Here is an 18,329-nt window from a genome sequence, read left to right as displayed (position 1 = left end):
GACCTGCGATAAACTCGTTTATCGCAGGTCTCCCAACGCCTGCTTTGATCTGGTGTTAGGCATTGATAACATGGGGGTGTGGATCATAAAGCGGAATCCACCCCCCCATATTCTCAAGGCACACATTAGCGGGTGAAAACAACTCTTGTTTTCATGCGCTAATGTTCGCTATTGCCGACTATCGCCGGATTTAATTTTGCCTACGTGTTGCGGGTTGATAATTACGCGATATCACGGCGATTAAATCCGTCGATAGGCGGCGATATGGAAATGTGCAATGTGCTTTTATTATCGCACATCTTGTTAATATGCCCCTCAGTTCCTTATCGGTGAATGTGTAATCTATTGTAGATCTTGTTTTTTTAGTTACCCTAGTGACTTGACTACTTGATAATCAGAGGAAAGCCAAAGGTGGTGATGGACGGAGCGTTGACAATACAAACACTCACCCCCAGTCAACTGATCTGGGTTTAATCCATCACCGTTCTTTAGCTCACTCCGCCACCCCAGTTCAGACATGGCCATATGCAAATCAGTCTGACCCTGTGCCTCATGGGAACAGTCCAGCCCGAACTGCCAAGGCATGTCTTCCCTGGACCGGAATCAAGCTTCCCAGGACCGGTTTCTGGCATTACAGCCGTCTTCAGCCGGGCTTGCTTGACTCCAGTGGCAAAGTGAGCAAGAGTACTTGATAATCATACATAATTTTACAAGCACGAATCAAATAGAGCAGGGAAAGAAAGGAATTTAAGGAAAAAGCCATGGAGACAATCCAAAGCAAAGAATCAAGTTTTTCCATCATTTGTACAGGTTCTCAAATACAGGACTATTCCCAATGCATATTATATCAGATCCTTTTTAACTTAGCGAGGGCTTCTGGCCTTAGCCAAGGCTGCTTCAGATTCATAAACCTGTCGCAGTATTTTCCACCCTCCCTTGACAGTCGGTGCAATGGGATTTATCCAAGCACTGGCAAAGCATGAGCTTTCCAAAAACTTTGAAGGTTGAATTGAAGAGAAAAATGCGGTGATAGTTTCACAGATCCAATATGCTCTCTTTCTTATATTATAATTTTCTGACATGGTAAACGTACATTTCATCTAGATAATACGCTTCTCTATCTTGTTAATGACTCTTTCAAATAAGTATTACAATCCTTAACTATGATTCTAGAAAACAGCATTTTTTGGAAGAATATCTATGTATCATCTGTCCCCTTTAGTTAATCCACAATATTAATTTAAACTGTTTGTAGGAAGGATTAGGTTAATATTATCTATCTTGATAGATTCAACAAATTTGCAGTTCTATCCAACCCATTAAATATTATTGAATCAAGTTGGAAGCTGAACACACCTCCAGATCTCTTCTTCACAATAAAGTTCAAACCTTTAGTCTCCTTCCTTTAGCATAGTTTTTAGTCAAGCAGTGTTCCAAAAGAAAAACTAGATGGAAAATTCTTTCATTTAGTATTTGGTCAAGGAGCCACACCAGGCTCTTGTCCCAAGCGTTAATATCAGTGATCAATAATCAAGTGATAGATCCCAGCATGTGCATGTGAATTTGCCATACAGCTATACTCCCAAAATGTGGCAGCTACACTAACAGCAGACAAAGAGCCTGACTATGAGTGTGTCAGTTAATTCTGACCTGTGTTTAAGCCCAAATTTAAGCACGGATCGGAATTACGAGGTAAAATATGCCTAACACATCCAATAATTATCATATGCCTGAAACACCTCAAGCTTGGTTAAACTTCGACAGGTGAAACCTGCCGAAATTTAACAGGGGAAATTTGTATGGTATTTATAGTACTATGTGGATTTTGGTGCGTTAAACATCAAAATCCGCATTTTATTCCCTATGAGCTTGCAATCGGTTCTATTTACCACACAGGATAAATACCGTACCCTGTGGTATTCTTCTTTATCAGATGCATTAAATAGCACCTACACTCGTAATACGGGCCTAAAAGAAGTCTTGACATGTTTCAACTTTATCCAGTAGCATGAAACACTATATACACATTCAACTGCCCGTGTTTTGGTGAAAAGTTATGGTTTGAAGAATAGGTAAAACTCCTGCCCCACTGCTCTTTCTACTGGTAATTGGATGTCTGCACTCAGTTAAGGTTGTTATGCTGTGTAATCCCTTTGCTTAGATTTCAGGCACAGATTCGCAAAGCTAACATGTATGCTGATGATTTCCTTTTAAGTGGTGATGTTTATTTATCATTTCGAGATACTCTTGTTCTAGTCACGAATTCAGAAAGTAAATCAAGCTCCCTGTAGTAAACAAACCATCAAAAACCTAGGTGCCAGTCACTCAAAATCGTCAGACCAGTGCCATTTATTGTGTGAAATGTATTTTTAGAATTTAAAGGCTGTGGAAAAATATGCATGCTCTCCTTTGCATTAGCAATAGAATCAATAACTTTAAACTAGCTATTTTGTTGATGTTTGAACGCTTATTGGAGGTTATCGTTGTGCTTTTCTGATTGTCATTAATATATCGCACTGCTTCCACTAGCTGACCTGAAGCGTTGTTACCTCACCCCTGATGGCCTACAAGTGCATATGTGCACTGATGTGAAGGATATTGTCAGGAGTGATATATGTCTACAGAGGAAGGTGTTGAGGTGTAATATGAGAGGTGATCTAATGACAGAGGTTGGGTGTCATTTTGAGGGCTGGATGTGCAAGTGTACATCATATTTGGTTTTATACATTGATGAAAAGTTTATTTTAATTATGTGGTCTTAATAATGTATGAAATGTAAGAAGAATTGTATAATGTTGTTTTAATTGTAAGTTTTTAGTAACTGAACAATACATTTTTTTCATTCATAGCAGTGGAAGAGCCATGTGTATCTGTTTTTCCCATTTGATGTAGTCAGCAGTGCTGCATCTGAAATAAAAAGGGTAACACACAAGCTTCTGAAGGATTCCAGCATGGTGTCACACAAATGGAGGCATGAACGCTTAGGATGAAATTGATTCGTTTTTTCTACTTACACAGGGCATATCTACCTCTGGGGGAAATTGCTTGGATTTACCAGACAGCTGTGGCGTGCCCTAGGTGTGGGGAACAAGGAGTACAACTGGTACACATGGTGTGGGCATGTTCATCATTGGTGGTATACTGGAGGGAGGTAGTATCCTGCATTAATGAGGTGACGCAGTGATCTATTGAGTGTGCTCCTGTGGTCTGTCTTCTGGGGGAATCTCAAGACCTGCTAATGGTGAAAAAACACAACAGGATTTATTGACATGGCCTTGGTATTTGCTATACAGGAGGTAACTATCAATTGGTAGGAGCCCAGGCCCCCCAGGGTGGCAAAATAGAAAGAGTAACTAATTTAGTGGGTGGTTTATGAGAGCGCAGCATTGTATAGTGCAGTAAGGAAAGAAAGAGGATCAATTAAAAGGGTAAGAATCACTTATTAGATTCCCTTAAAAATTTGGATATGAGTGATGAATCAGGGGAAGAAAACAAGTAGAAGTGTAGCCAGGATTAGGGCACTTGTATTGACCTGAAATGTGCTCTGCAAATTAATATGTGTTATATAAGTGCTGTGGTGGGAATTGGATTTTAGGGTGGGGGGAAGTCGGGAGGACGTGGATTAGTGCTAGGTATTGTGATGCTGTTCATGTTTTACTAAAAATAGAAAACAAACTATGTTTACGAAAAAAAATGGATGGTTAGGATAAATAGGTAGACCGGAATGGTGCACTAAGGACTTGGGCAAACAGTTAAAAGAAAATGAAAAAAGTGAAATTCTCTTTGTAAAAAATTCATAAATATCTTTCAATTGAGATCTATTACTTGACTATATCTCACAGGTTGAGCGGATGGAAAACGAATATTTCCTATTTAGTAATTATTGAAAAGAGATAACGGCTGAGGAAGTTCCTGTTTCAGTTAAAGTACAGCATCAACAAGCATGGGTGACCTGAAGTAAAAATCCGGCTTGCAAAGAAAAAAATGGAAGTAGTAGTTAGTTTTCGCAGTCTTGATAAGTCTTTCTTTTGCCCTAAAACTCATAGTTGGATCTCCAGCGTTATTCAATCTTAACTTTTCTTAGCTCATCATTGTATCAAGCCACCATCATTGGCACTGCCCTATCAATCACTCTTGCTGTCCAAACGTCATAAGTCTCCACTATTAATAATAATCCACATTTTTAAAGCGCACAATCACCCGAAAGGGTCGCTAGGCACTGGGGGCCGTCAGGAAGATTAAGCAAGCTATTGCCCAGAGTCACATGGTGCTGGGCCAATCTGCCGCCGCTGCCGGGGATCGAACCATAACCCCCAGCTTCCGGAGTCAGTCACCCTGGCCGCGGCGCCACACCTCTTCACTATTATGTCAACTGACATTGGTTGTTAACCGGGGGAGAGATATTGTTAATTGACTGCTTACCTCATTTATTTCCATTATCCCCCATGGCCGCTTAAGAGTGTCTAGTTGTTTTTTGCACCTCCCAGCACTTTTGATGACCCATCCTAATACGAAAATGGATCATAAAGTGATCTGACCAGAGCTGGGGTGCTATTTCTCATTTCACAATTAAACCTTATGGGCCAAAAATCAGGTCCAGGGTATGACCGGCAATATGCGCTGGGTCACTAATAGACTGAGTTAGCCCTACAGCTTGTAACAAATGAACATAATCTGTAGCATGAGTAATCTTACTCAACTCGGCCCATAAAGTAAAGTCACCTAGTACCATTAGAGTAGAGTGAGACAGGAGTAAGGGTACCAGAAAGTATACAAATCCATCTATGAAATGTACTGCTGAGCCTGGTGGCCTGTAACAGAGGAACCCCATCAGGAAGGAGGAGACTGAAAACTGTATTGAGAAACCCAACATTTCGGCTTCCATGAAAACCCAGAAATCTATTTGTCAAAGATATAACCTCTCCTTAAAAATGATTACTAGTACCTCTCCATGGCCAACTTGGTGGGGAAAGTGCACGGGTTTATATCCCATCAAACATGCTAGCCCAAAATTAGAGTCCTGTGTAATAAAAACGGATCTAAATTGTGGTCCCTTAGAACGTCATGAATTTCTGCTGCATGCTTAGGTAAGGAACTTGCATTTATCAGAGCACAGTTTAGTGCATCTTGTGCATTCCTCAAATGATAAGAATTATTTGAATCAGTATATTCCCCAGGCTGGTACTGTTGTTCTCATGGAGCCCCCCACGATAATAAGTATTTCATTTTTTTACTCGTTGATAATAACTACTGTGAACTTTCATGGATAACATTCAAGGAGATTGAATGAGCATCTCTTAGATTTTCCAATAGCTGGTGGAACCACACAACTCAAAATAGCTTTTCAACCTATGTAGAGTTTGTTGTATAAGATAACAGCATACTCAGATGCAAAGTGTGTGTGAGGACTGGAGCTGTGCTCTTGTGGTATCACAAGAAGCCAGGAAGAAGTAGGAATCTTACATAGGTTTGGTAGGCTTGTTAGGCATGTGTTGAACTTGACTGCAAAAGTGGAGCTGTATGAGCACTGATCACGAGCGGCAAAGATGTATACTGATCATGGACTTACAGTACAACTAAAATGCAGGGTGGCAACTTTGCTTTACGTATGGAGAAAATTGAGGCTCCAAGTCAAGAGCTGTTGGATTTCAGGGTTTTTTATTCGGATACGAGCTTTTGATGGGGACTCCATCTGTACCGATAGGTCCAGAGTAATCGTTGGAAAAAGGATGGTTTGATTAAATGATATACATTGCGGATAATGCAGAGGGCTTGAATAAATGTCCCCAGCTTAATGAGGCAAGTGCACAGCACTGAAAACTAGGCTAAGTACTGTATGTAAAAGATACTCAAATACACTGAATTAGTGGACCTACTGCATATTCAAAAATAGCTGCCTGAATGTAATGCTTAGTTGGTAAAAGAAGGTCCCAACAACCATGTTGATATGGGGTGCAAGGCTGTATTCAGAAAGACCCTTTACATGTTTTATAAAAGTTCAGGGATAGATTGGTTTTCCCTACTAAGAAGGTCACAGAGATGAAGGAAACATATGTGGCAACGATCTACAGTTGATGGCTTCCGGTTTAGCTTCAGATGATTATTAGTCAGCAGGTTTTGATGGTAACAACAAAGGATCTGGGCACTGTGAATTCAATTCTTGCTTGCGGTTCCAGTCCCTGCATTGCCAGTGAGCTCTTTACAGAGTTATTGCACATTAGTCTGGAAAGATCAAATTCAGAGAGGGCAGTACTTGAAGAAAATGTTAAATGGTATCAGAGCAATGAAGGAAACGTGTTGTCAGGTGTCAGGGGAGGAGGTGAAATAAAGATAATGTGGAGGGAAAAAATGGAAAAGATCAATACCAACCCAAGGTATTTCACTGTACTCCAATTTAAACCTGCACGAGCTAGAAGGTTGAGTGCCTTGAAGTAATCGATAAAGAGCCTGAAAGCAGCTTTCTCACTTGACCCAGAAAAATTCTGATGTAAACCGGTCTGTTATTATTTGGGTTTTTTGGAGTAGAAGGAGGGTGACTTCTTTGGTGGCTTGTTGTAAGAGGTTTTCAGTTAATTAGGCAAAGGAGGAGCTGAGTATGTTTGGCGCTTCCAATGAATTTGAGAGAAAGTCAGGCTCACCATGAAGAATGTCAGATGACATACTTCAGCAGCAATTCGCTTAGAGAATTTAGGGGCATATTATCAAGACAGGTGATAAAATTATCGCCGTTTTAGCGGCAGAAAACTGCCGCTACAACGGCGATAATGGGCTTGATGATATGCTCTATGGAATTTCAATTAAAGACCATGTTATATGTCCTTCAGTTAAAACTGCGATACTTTTATCGTCTGTCTTGATAATATGCACCTTAGAATTTAACTGCTGAGTGAAAAAGTAGGGGGTGACTAATGCATCAGGTGAAGGCGGAGTCAAAGAGTGGTGTACATTGTTGTACACTAGTGACTCTACTTGGTGAGGCGAGATTCAATATGCAGTGCCATCTTCAGAGAATAAGCTCTCATACCAAATAAAATAGATGTGATGGGAGTATGACTACTCAAGGCTATGGATCTCGGAATTGTGGCAAGATTCTGAACTTGTTTTACTGGGCATTTGATATTGTAAGTTGGATGGCGCAGTACATTACTTAGTAGTTCTCAACAAAGCCTTCTAGAATCTCAGTTGTAGGTTGTTTAGCAGCTAGTTGCCTAAAACAGACCTGTGCTTTCATTTATATTACAATATGTGATTGTAGGATTTGAAGACAGAGCAATATTTGTTAAATAAATTTGCAAGAATTTGAAATTGGGACCGAGTCACTGGGGGAATGGCACCCAAGAAGACAAGAGCATGAGATGTTCCAGGATAGAAAAGTATAAATTATTTCAGGCCTCTGCCATGGTGCCTGAGAAATCTTTGTCCAAAATTATTTTTGAGAGGTGTTCTGGATGTGCAAGGGAGCACATGATGGACAATTCAGTGTAGTAGGAATAGCTGATACACATTGTCACTGGGATTGTTGGCTAAAATGTCTTTTTTGACAGGCCCAGAAGACCAAGTAAGTCCTGAATTGTGTTGGTGAAGGCCAGGAGCTTCCAGGTAATGGGGATAAATTGTGTAGCACTACCTGCCAGTAAAGTTAAGCCACATAGTAAAATCTCCAAGTATGATCAAGGAGGGGTTATTAAGAACCACTGATGTGATGAAGTGACAGTGTGAGTTTGAGAAGGTAAGAGGCATTAAACTGGTAAGGAGAAATATAATTGTGAGGAATGCCTGCATGTCACGTAGAGACTTTCAGATTCCGAAGCAAAGATTGCAAGAAAGATTAGACATCAGTGATAACTTATGGACAGTGTTCAACCAAATGGCCCTAATGTTAGGTCATCTCTTGAGATGATTTTTGTATCTGTTGGATCTAGTGTTGATGAGGATGTATCAGTTCCAACGGTGTGGGTGTACTGGGAGTGATAGTTGGAGAATGAGGAGAGGAAGAAGGGGAGAGCAAGGTGGAAAGTCAGATTAAGGGTTGGTCTGAAAGGGTCTAAACATGACAGGAGAAATGTTAATGGGTTGTTGGAGGAAATGACACTGGGGTGTGCCAGGGAAGAGGTAGGGTAGGAGTAAATATATGTGGTGGTGGTTGTAGGGGTTTGTACATTATTGGTAAAGGTGGTTGGACAAAATAGTATGTAATCATTCTGAAGCCATAAAAGTGAGAGTATAGGCGAGTAAAGCAAGCCAGTGGAAGTGAGCTGAGGAATACAGAAAGACAAATCGGAGTTAGATGGGCAGAAATTAGCAGGAGAATTAATAAGTGACTTTGCGTGCTGTCAGACAAGAAGATGGGCACAATGCAGTGGGAGAAATTTAATGAGTGAACAAAAGTGAGAAAAAGAGAATGGGTTTGTCTGAAGTGCAATGAGCAAGGACAAGTTGGGTAGGGGACGCTGATTAGCTGGAATGTAGGAGAAGTGCATGTGAATCAGGAGGTGGCTGAAAGAGATTAAAAGGTGTGCAAGCTAAATTGTTGGATGGTTAGAGGTACAAATAAAGAAGAGTTAGAGAAAGCACGGTATGGAATGAATAATAGTAGGCAAGGAGTGAAGAGCGTGATTGGGGAAGTCAGGAAGGGTAAACAACCTTTACAACGCAACTTTTACCATGCAGTGCCTTTACGACGCAACTTTTACAACGCAAACTATTACAACACATTGCGCTGGGGGGCGCTCTAGGATAGGGAATAGGTTTAATGTACTATCCAACACCTTCCCTACTATCCACGGGGACTGGAGTTGGAATAGTAAATTAAACAATTCACTATCCAGCGCCTAAAAGCATTATGCGTTGTAATGGTATGCGTTGTAAAAAACGCGTTGTAAAGGCATGCGATGTAAAAGCATGCGTTGTAATGTCATACATCCGTCAGGAAGATGGGAGAGAGTGAGGGAAGATTTTAGGACTTGCAACGATGGATGGTCAGGGGAAGGGAGGTACAGGGAGGTTGGGAAACAGAGGTAGAACAAAATGGTTGAGGGAGAAGGGAAGAGCTGTGGTTTAGGGAAGTGGAGGAGAAGAGATAGTGATAATGTGGATGTGGATAGAGAGAGGTATGTTGTAACAATTGCGATTATGCGGATGGGTATCGTAGGTAGCAGAAGAAATAAGCAAAAGGGTTGGGGGAGGTGAGGCAACAAAATATTAGCTGTAAGTACAGGGAGGGAAGAAAGAATTAGAGCATGAGTGTTAGAGGGAAGGAAGAACAGTGGGGTTGAAAATGGTGGAGAGCAAAAGGACAGTTAGTGGCAAGGTTAACGGATGGGATATGAGCACATTGGAGAGTCAAGTGGTCCCTGCATCAGCAGTGACTAAAGACAGGACCAGACAACAGAAGACGTGGCAACACCGTTACCTTCGCTTTCGCAAACAACTTAAAACGCTGCTTTTCCCCCAAATAAAGAGTTCCGCTCCTCCTCTCTCCCCTCTTAGCCAACTTACAGTTTATAGCGCGGGGATGCCCTCGGGTCACCAGGCGCTCTATAAGTCCTTAAATAATAATAATAAATAACACAGGCAGCTGGTGAGCAATGCCAGTAAGTGTGAACAATGCATTGGTTGTACACATCTGAGTATAGCTACAGAAGATAGGCCATTTACAGATAGGAAGTAGAGGTGAGAAGAATGTTAGGCCACTGATGCACCCAATTACAGCAACAAGTCATAAAGTGCACCAAGATACAGGTAAAATTGTCCACAACAATATCCAATGTGAGGCAATAACTGGGTATCACCTAAATGCAGAGTAGTCAGTACTTAGATGTAGCGAGAAAGACTGGCAGATTAAGGAAACATTAACCAGGCAATGGGGGCAATTCAAATATAACATTTCATTGGAATAATCCATCTGCAAGTAATTCACAAGCTGGATAAGAAAATAATACACAGTTCTCAAGCATTGCCCAGCTGCAGAGTGAAAGGAAACACCCGGGTGGATGAAAATTCAGAAATGGAATAAATGAAAAACAACTCACCGTACCTGTACAGTTGAAGGCCGAATTCAAATCACAGTCAGCCCCTGATGCAAGTGGTTCATAAGAAACAATGCCAACAGTTCATAAGCAGCACACAGATGCTGAGGAGAAGCAATACTTAGCCACCAAACCAACTGCATACAGTTCACCTGAGGGATACAGAGCACAAAGACAGTTCACAAGACTTACCTGGATGTGCAGAGGAAGCAGTTCAAAGGATATCCAGATGAAAGCAGTTCACATGTGGGATCAACGATTCTAGAGAGTTCTGCTGTCGTTTGTAGATAAGGGGTGAATGCAGTTCACAGGCACCACCTAGATGCAAGTAGGCCACAAATGTAAAAACTGTAAATTGGCAGTTCATAAGCAGGTCGTAACAGCTGCAGAAAAGCAATTTACATGCTGCAACTGAAGTGCAAGTAATTTACGAAATGGATAGTAAAAATAGAGATCACAGGTAAAACCAAAATGAGATGTAAATGCAATTTGTAGGCAATATACGGATCCAATAAATACTCAGGTGGGAAAATATTTACAGCGACTTCTTTTCAATAAGAATTCAGATGTGGAAAGAGACAAATCAAGAGACAGCACGGGCTATCCTGTGAGACAACTTACCACGACAACCTAGGCATTTCACAGGCAACAGCAAGTGCCCGGATGCAGAATAATGCGTTAATACGTAGCAAGCGGATGTATAGAGAACAATTTCAGTCAGATACTAATTAAACATGTTTTTGTTATTGTTCAGATGTATTTTCTCAGTCAGATAATGCCTATCACAATTCACAAGTAGTACCCGATGCAGAGTAAGATAATTCACAGGATTCCCCCAAATGGGAATAAACGATTCACAGATCGCACTTATGGGTAAGGTCCTGCCCGCAACCACCACATTGTGCTGGACTATTCAATGACTACTTCTTACCCAGATCACCAACTCCCCACGAAGAGAACATATGGGACCTTTGTTTTGTTACTGACTCTGACATTGATTGTAACCATACATGTTGACCTTGTTTGTCTCTGCACTATAAACCTTTTGTTTGTTCAACAATGTATACCGTGTCAAGCGCTCTGATACCCTAACGGGTCACGTTCGCGCTCTGTAAAACACAAAATAAATAAAAAAAATAAAAAAAATCTGCAAGAGACACCCAAATAACAGTAATTCTATTTATTGCATCCGATTGTGCAATAAACAGTTCACAACCAGTAGGCAGACACACGTAAAAGTAGTTTAAAAAGTTGTACAGATGTAGAATAGAAACATTTTCAAACATCAGGCAGGTACATCAAAACAGTAGTGCGACACATCAACCAGATAGCGAATTCAGGTGTAGTATAAAAAAACTGTTGTTAGTATCTAGATAAATAACAGCAAGTCTGCTAGTGACCTCGAATATGGATTAAACACTTAGCAGACAGCTCCCAGATGTAAAAACAGAAGTAGTGCAACAGATAGTACTCTGATGAAGAATGAATAATTGTGTGATGGTAAGCCATTTTTGGACAAATATAATCAGCTATTGATAGGGTTGAGCAACTAAATCCTCAGACTTTGCCGGAAGAAACCTTAGTGGTTTTTCAAAAAGGGCATGGGCAGTTAGTTATAAAGTGTTTTTATATGGCTTTCTCTAAAGATTGCAAGAAAACTTTCTTGAGAGCTGACTTAGGGCCTTATGTCCAGTTTGGCTGATGGGATATACCATCAAAATATGTAAGATACCCCATACTCTGTTTTAAAATTGCCATAGGCAAAAAAGTGCTTGTAATATGGTGGACGGGGCATTTGCCATGTTTGTGATGGAGTATCCAGTTCGCCGAATGGTAAATAAGACAAAAAAAATATAATGAGTTTGCCTTAATTATTCAGAGGAATTTCAAACCATTTTAGAAGAAGTGGTTAATCTAAATTTTCTCCAAGAAAAGGTAAGGTAAAAAGCCAGATTGTTGTGGGGAAAATGGCTATCGATTTCTAGAAAAGTTGGAATGAGTAAAATCTCTCAATGTACAACATGGATGGCATACTGTGTTTAGTTGTGTGATTCAAAGATATGATCTGTATTTCATTAATATACCAAGCTATGTACTACTAGGCAATGAAAAGATTTGTTTTGATAATCCTTTCAATCAGTCAGTTTGTAAAGTGCTACTTGTCACCCGTAAGGGTATGCAGGTACTGGTAGGGAACCTAGATCCTTTGAGGTCTAGGGGGCATATTAACAAGGAACAGGAAAAATTAACGCTAACGCCCGCTATCGCTGGATAATATCGCCTGGTTATCGCGTTATTAACAACGCTAACCGCCTTGGCGATAAAAAATCCAGCGATAGCGTAATTTTTGGAGGTTATCGCTGGTAATGCAGTGATAAAACTACAAGGATAGGGTTTTCCTTTTTGATAGGCCATGGTGGACTTAGCCATGTAATCCACCTCCCATTGTATTATATGGCTAAGTCTGAAAATTAGCAGACGTAAAAAAGCAGCGTTTAGCGTGGTTAGCGCTGCTTTTTTTGTCTCTAACAGGGTTAGCGTGAAGCTTGATAATAGGAGAAATGTGGCTTAGCGACATTTCTATTATTTTGCTATGGAACACCTACTTTGCATCTCATTAGAGATGCAAAGGAAAGCGTAGTGAAAAAGGGTGCTAACATGTGAATTTGCATGTTAGCACCCTGTTATTGATAGGGTGATATTTTTATCTCCGCTTCTTTGGGTTTTAAAGCCAAAAAGGCGGAGTTAAAGCCCTTGTTAATATGCCCCCTCGTTTTCTAAACATTTCATGGTTGAACTAGGCTCAACTGAAAAAGTTTGAATCAGATCTATGGGATTTCCTTTGGACTAGGAGTGCCTCTCATTTTGGAGAAAAGCTAAAGTGAGGGAGCTCAATTGTGAAGGTGGAATCAAGAATCTACTCTGAACTGATGGAGATAGTGGATGTTTGTGGAAACGAGTGGAAGTGCTATGTCTCACTGTGGTGTCTTGTGTATTATAGCGCGCAGGATCCCACTGTCCTTAAAAGAGTCTGGAGTCTAGTGAGGTAAGTGATTGGGTGTGGGTAATAAAATTCATGACATAGTACGTTTCAGTTAATGCTTACACTCTAGAGAATAAAGACATGTAATACGGAGCTCTGTGTGGCGTGATCCATTCCATGCTACCAGGCTGGGGAGGACGCTTCAGCTGGCGACAAGATAGGTGATGCGTAACCCCCTCAACCCAAAGAGTTGACAGTGCTCTCCCACAGAGTTTCCCAAGATCCAGAAAATTGCTTCTGCGTGCCACATACGGCTCAGTAAAAGTGGAGAATCGACTATTGGCAAATGTAGAGGCAAAATGAAACTCCAGCCAATGCGAGACCTTTGAAGAAAGAGAAAGCCCCACGAAAAGTGCAAAATAATGCTGCGATCAGAAGTCGATGAAAGGCAAAGAAGCGCTAAAAGGCAGAGACCAACCTGTTTTAGAAAGCAAAGCCCTAAATACATAAAATACAGTTTCACTTACCAAAACCAGAGTAAAGAGAGTTATCTGATCCCCAAGTGAACCCACAGGGGTTGTGCTTATGGAGCTGTTGATACCTGAAAATTCATCTCACTGGAGCAGCCGGGTGGGGCTCAGTACAACTCCGAAGATCTTCGAAGATTGAAAGCTCCAATGGCTGAGAAGAAAGAGGCCACATTATCAAAACCTGTTGGGGACGAACCAGTGGCCAAGCACGTCACAAGGCCTTAGAGAGGGTATGAATGAGACAGGTCCTAAAGGACAGCAAACAGCATTGAAGATAACTACACCCTCAACTTCAACATCAATGAGTCCCACTCTCGGTTATACAGCTGCAGCCTTCCTAAAACCATCGTCCACTTTCGATGTGGCCAAGAAGCAGATGACATCATTGATGCATTGGAAGAAGCAGATGTTAAAAAGACATCAAATATTTCAATAATTTAGCAGATGATGGAGTGAAGGAAGTTATAAAGAAGATACCAAGAGGCAAAGAAACTTCATACCGTCAACATAAAGAAGTGTTGATCACCAAATTCAATCTGAGAATGAGTAGAACGTTGACTATAAAAGGTTCATTTTCAGTCAAGAGTCAGAGAGATGGTGAAACGATGGATGCATTTGTTGAAAGACTTGGGGACATATTTACAAAAGAAGTGACGAGAGCGGCGTTAGCCTTGTAGGCTTAACGCCGCTCTCTACCACTTCTGAAACGCAGGGCTGCACCGTATTTACAAGAATAAGGTGCCAACGCAGGCACAGTGTGTCTACGTTGAGGGTAATGATTGTTTATGTGCAGGAATGTGTTCCTTCCTGCACATAAACAATCTGAAATGGCATTTGAAACTTCTATGTCTGCTGCATTAAGCAGAATTTTCAAAACATCATTTTTTTAAATGATTGCTTATGTGCAGAAATGGATACCTTCCTGCACATAAACAATCAATGGCATTAAGTTGTTCCTGTGTGTGCTGCACAACTCAGTACCCATGGAAACAGCTAAAACGAGGAGAAATTAAACATTTCTCCGTGTTGAGCCAGGGTAAGACCAGGCTTTCCCGGGTCTTAATTTTGGTGCTGCCCCATATTTATGCCACCCTTGTAAATATGGGGCAGCGTCAAAATCAATGAGTGTTGCGGTGGAACGCCCACCACAACACCCATTGTCCGCCCCTCTCATGAAAGGGTGTCAAACTTACAACGTGCATTAAGTCACGTTAAGAGGCTTAACGCTGCCTTGTAAATAAGGCGAAGCCTATATCGCCACAGGACCATCAGTAAAAGTGACGTTCCTGGGGTGAAAGGGGCTTGCAAATGTTCCATTTGGAATGCTCATTAAGCACAGTAAATTCGACAAATTTAATGATGAAGAAGCCATTTGTCTCGGAGTCGTTGATGTTTGCCTGTCCAATTCCTTAAGATGCCGAATGATGAGAGAAATGCTCAGTTTGGAACGTGTGCTCATGGCGGCCAGAGTAGAAGAATGTGCCAATAAACAGGCCTCTGACTTGGAACCTAGAGGAGTCCAGAGTGAGTCGCGTTGAGCATGAAAAGCATGATAAAACACAAGGTAGAAGGTCACAAAGTGATGTCTCAGAAGAAAAAAAAGCGGTGTTTTCGATGTGGATTTTCATATCCACATGAAGGTAAATGTCCCGCCATTGGACAGATATGTTGAGGCTGCAGGAAAGAGAATGATTTTGTAACAGTTTGCAAAGCAAGAGAAAAAGTGCGTGCGTCACGTCGGGAAGACACATGGTTGCCTGAAAGTTCCAAAAGCACTGTATCGAAATAAACAGTAACATAAGTTGCGGCAAGTAGAAACTGAAAGAATCCGATTGTCATGTAATTCTTTGCCATGAGGTTCTTTGACGTCACAGTCAAGCGACAGTGAAGGAGATGGGTGTACAATGTCAATGCTGGCTACTGAAAGACATGTGTATGTGGGTTTGGCTTCCTGCAAGGAAGAATACAAGTCGGAAAAGGATCAACAAGTGATATCACAAAATTTCTTTGGACACTACCAAAATCAGATTGAAGGTGAATTGCTGCTATATACTTTTCATTATAGACAGTGGTGTGTCAATCAACATCATGCCAGCCAAAGTTTGTCACAGACTGAACAAGCTTACTTGCAACCTGAAAAAGAAAGCCTAGCTGTAGTGTGGGCTTGCAACACTTTCATGTGTTTCTTGATGGGAAACATTTTACGCTTGTTACTGATCACCAAGTTCTGCTTACTATTTGTGGCAATTCAAAGGCCAAGATGTCTCCTCACATTGAGAGGTGGGGGCTGCGACTGCAAGAGCATGACTACACCACTGTACACAGGCCGAGAAAAGATCAAAACACTGCCTACTACTTTGCTTGAGTGTCCATACAGTGAAAGGTTACCACAAATTCCAGTTTACTTTTTGGGACCTTTCGAAAATGGCCATTTACTCATGGGAATTATAGATGAACACTTCTGGTTCCCTCTGGAGAAAGAACTTTTATCAATCGCTCATGATCAAGTGATTGAAAGGCTAGAAGGCTTATTTGCAACATGCGGTGTTCCGTCCATTATAAAATATGACAATGGCCCACCATTCAATGGTCGGGAATTGAAAGACTTTCCTACCCATTTGAATGTCAAGCATCAGAAAAGCACACTTCTATGGCGACGGGCTAATGGCGTTAGTGAATGTTTTATGAGCATTCTTAAGATGGTTGACCAGTGCACTACACTGGAAGGACCTGAGTACAAGTCAGTTCTTCATTCTGACTACAGACTACTCCCTATTCTACTTCTGGCAAAAGCCCGGCCACCCTGATGTTCAAGAGAGCCATGGGTACCAAGTTGCCCCAGTGGACCACCAAAAGAACAATTGATGCTAAGGAAGTATGACTCACTGATTCATCTCACATGCACAGAATGAAGACTAATACAGACAAGCGTTGATGTACCCAGGACATTACGTTTCGGAAAGGGGATCGTGTCTTTGTCAAGCAGAGACAAAAATTCAAATCTGATGCTCCATTTGATGCCGATCCATTACAAGTTGTGACTAGTAAGGGACACATGGCTCACCATCCTGGAAAGTCCATTACGAGGTATTCCTCACATTTTAAACACCTGCCTTGGAGTCTGTAAGTTTCAGACATCCAGTGTGAGACTCTGCCATCAAAGGACAAGAAGAGCCCTAGGACTGCCTCAGTGGCTAGCTCACCGGTGCCTGCTGCAGCTGTCTATTCTGTGTTTCCTCAGCCTCACACCACGAGACCTGGAAGAGCGGTTTAGGCACCTCAATGACTCATTGAAGAACAATAATGTATATGTGTTTTGTTTTTATCTTTTTATTTAAGAAAGTGGGAGATGTAGTGTCTTGTGTATTATAGAGCACAGGACCCCTATGGTCCCTAAAGGACGTTGTAGTCTAGTGACGTAAGTAATTAGGTGTGGCTCCTAAAATTCATGATGCAGTATGTTTCAGTTAACAGTTCCTCTCTAGAGAATAAAGACGTGTAATACCGAGCTTCATGTTTGGGGTGATTCATTTACATGCTACTGGTCTGGGGAGGACGCTACACTCACGATGAGGAGCAACCGCTTACATCTCTTTGCAATTAACATACCAAAAGCACTTAAATGAATGTGTCTTTATTATCTGAAAGATTATTGATTTGTCGAAGCGGTTCCCTCCTATTCGCAGTGGTATGCCACGTGCTCGTGATTTGTCGGATGGTGAAGAACGTTTGATTTAATTTTGGGGACATCATGTGTTTTATATTGGATGAAGATTTTGAGTTATACACAGTATTAATTATTTTTGGAATGATATGTGCATCAAAGAGGATTCAGAGTGTGTGCTAATTATCACGCAGTTCATGAGGATATGGAGGAAAAAAGACATTATTTTCAAAAAGTATAAAAAGACTTATATTAGTAAAACCATGAATGTAGAACATTAAATGAAAAGATTGAGGGGAAGGAGAGACGCCAAAGCTTTTTGGGCTAGAGGGACCAATTGGCAGGAAATTAATAACATAATAGTCATCTAGTTAGGTAGCCATGCCTAAAATGATTTTACCTAGGCAGGCACTCTCAATTAAAGCCTTATTGATATTTAGAGACATTAGAGGATGGTTGTCCTGTGCATATACAAATGCAAGGCTAATGTCGAACTTAGTTCTCAGGGAAGGGGAATTAAATACTTAAGTATGCTCATCTTTTTCACCAATGGGATTCACAGAATGGGTATGCATAATGAATTGTATTTCTCTAGACTACATTTTTTTATATTCAAGAATTCTTCTTAAAATCTTCAGGATCAGCATCTGTACAGCACTTGTATCTAAAAATATTAGTGGAATAAAGTCTGCTTTTGTTCATATGAGCCTTTATTACCGCTAATGGCCCTTTTTTTTTTTTTTCAGAACAAATCTAATGGCCCTTTTGATCCCTCATGTATATGCTCTTCTTGATGTGTGATCTGATGTATTTCATTACTGTCTGTGTATTGATTAGTATGACTTTTGAAACACAACAAGCCTAATCATGGCATTTCGAGTCTGGTGTGTTATTCTTTTTCGAAGCCTTTTTTAGGGGCCTTATTTAGGATTAACTCACAGAAACGAGGTATTTGGTTAATGTTTTTTAAGGAACAGATAAGTTGGCTTTAGTAGGAGATGCATTTGACTCAAAAGATAGATCTGGTGATATACAGCAAATGTGACTACTATTGCTGCATAGTACCTGTAATTGAAATTGAATTGAAAAAGGATTTGTACAGCGCAACTTTGCCCGTAGGCGTC

At 40.9% G+C, this 18,329-nt stretch overlaps 1 protein-coding gene across 1 annotated transcript in view; it reads right to left on the bottom strand.

Moving 5' to 3' along the window:
• ESR2 (estrogen receptor 2) overlaps nt 1–18,329 on the bottom strand; it is a 1,269,185-nt gene that overhangs the window by 931,364 nt on the left and 319,492 nt on the right. Inside the window, exon 2 of the mRNA XM_078660316.1 lies at nt 10,221–10,346. The gene's annotated coding sequence lies outside the window, so the exon portion shown is untranslated. The remainder of the gene's footprint in view (nt 1–10,220; nt 10,347–18,329) is intronic.

The sequence above is a fragment of the Lissotriton helveticus genome, chromosome 9, assembly GCF_964261635.1.
Source record: "Lissotriton helveticus chromosome 9, aLisHel1.1, whole genome shotgun sequence".
Lineage (NCBI taxonomy): Eukaryota > Metazoa > Chordata > Amphibia > Caudata > Salamandridae > Lissotriton > Lissotriton helveticus.
This window is presented reverse-complemented; position numbering and strand designations above follow the sequence as displayed.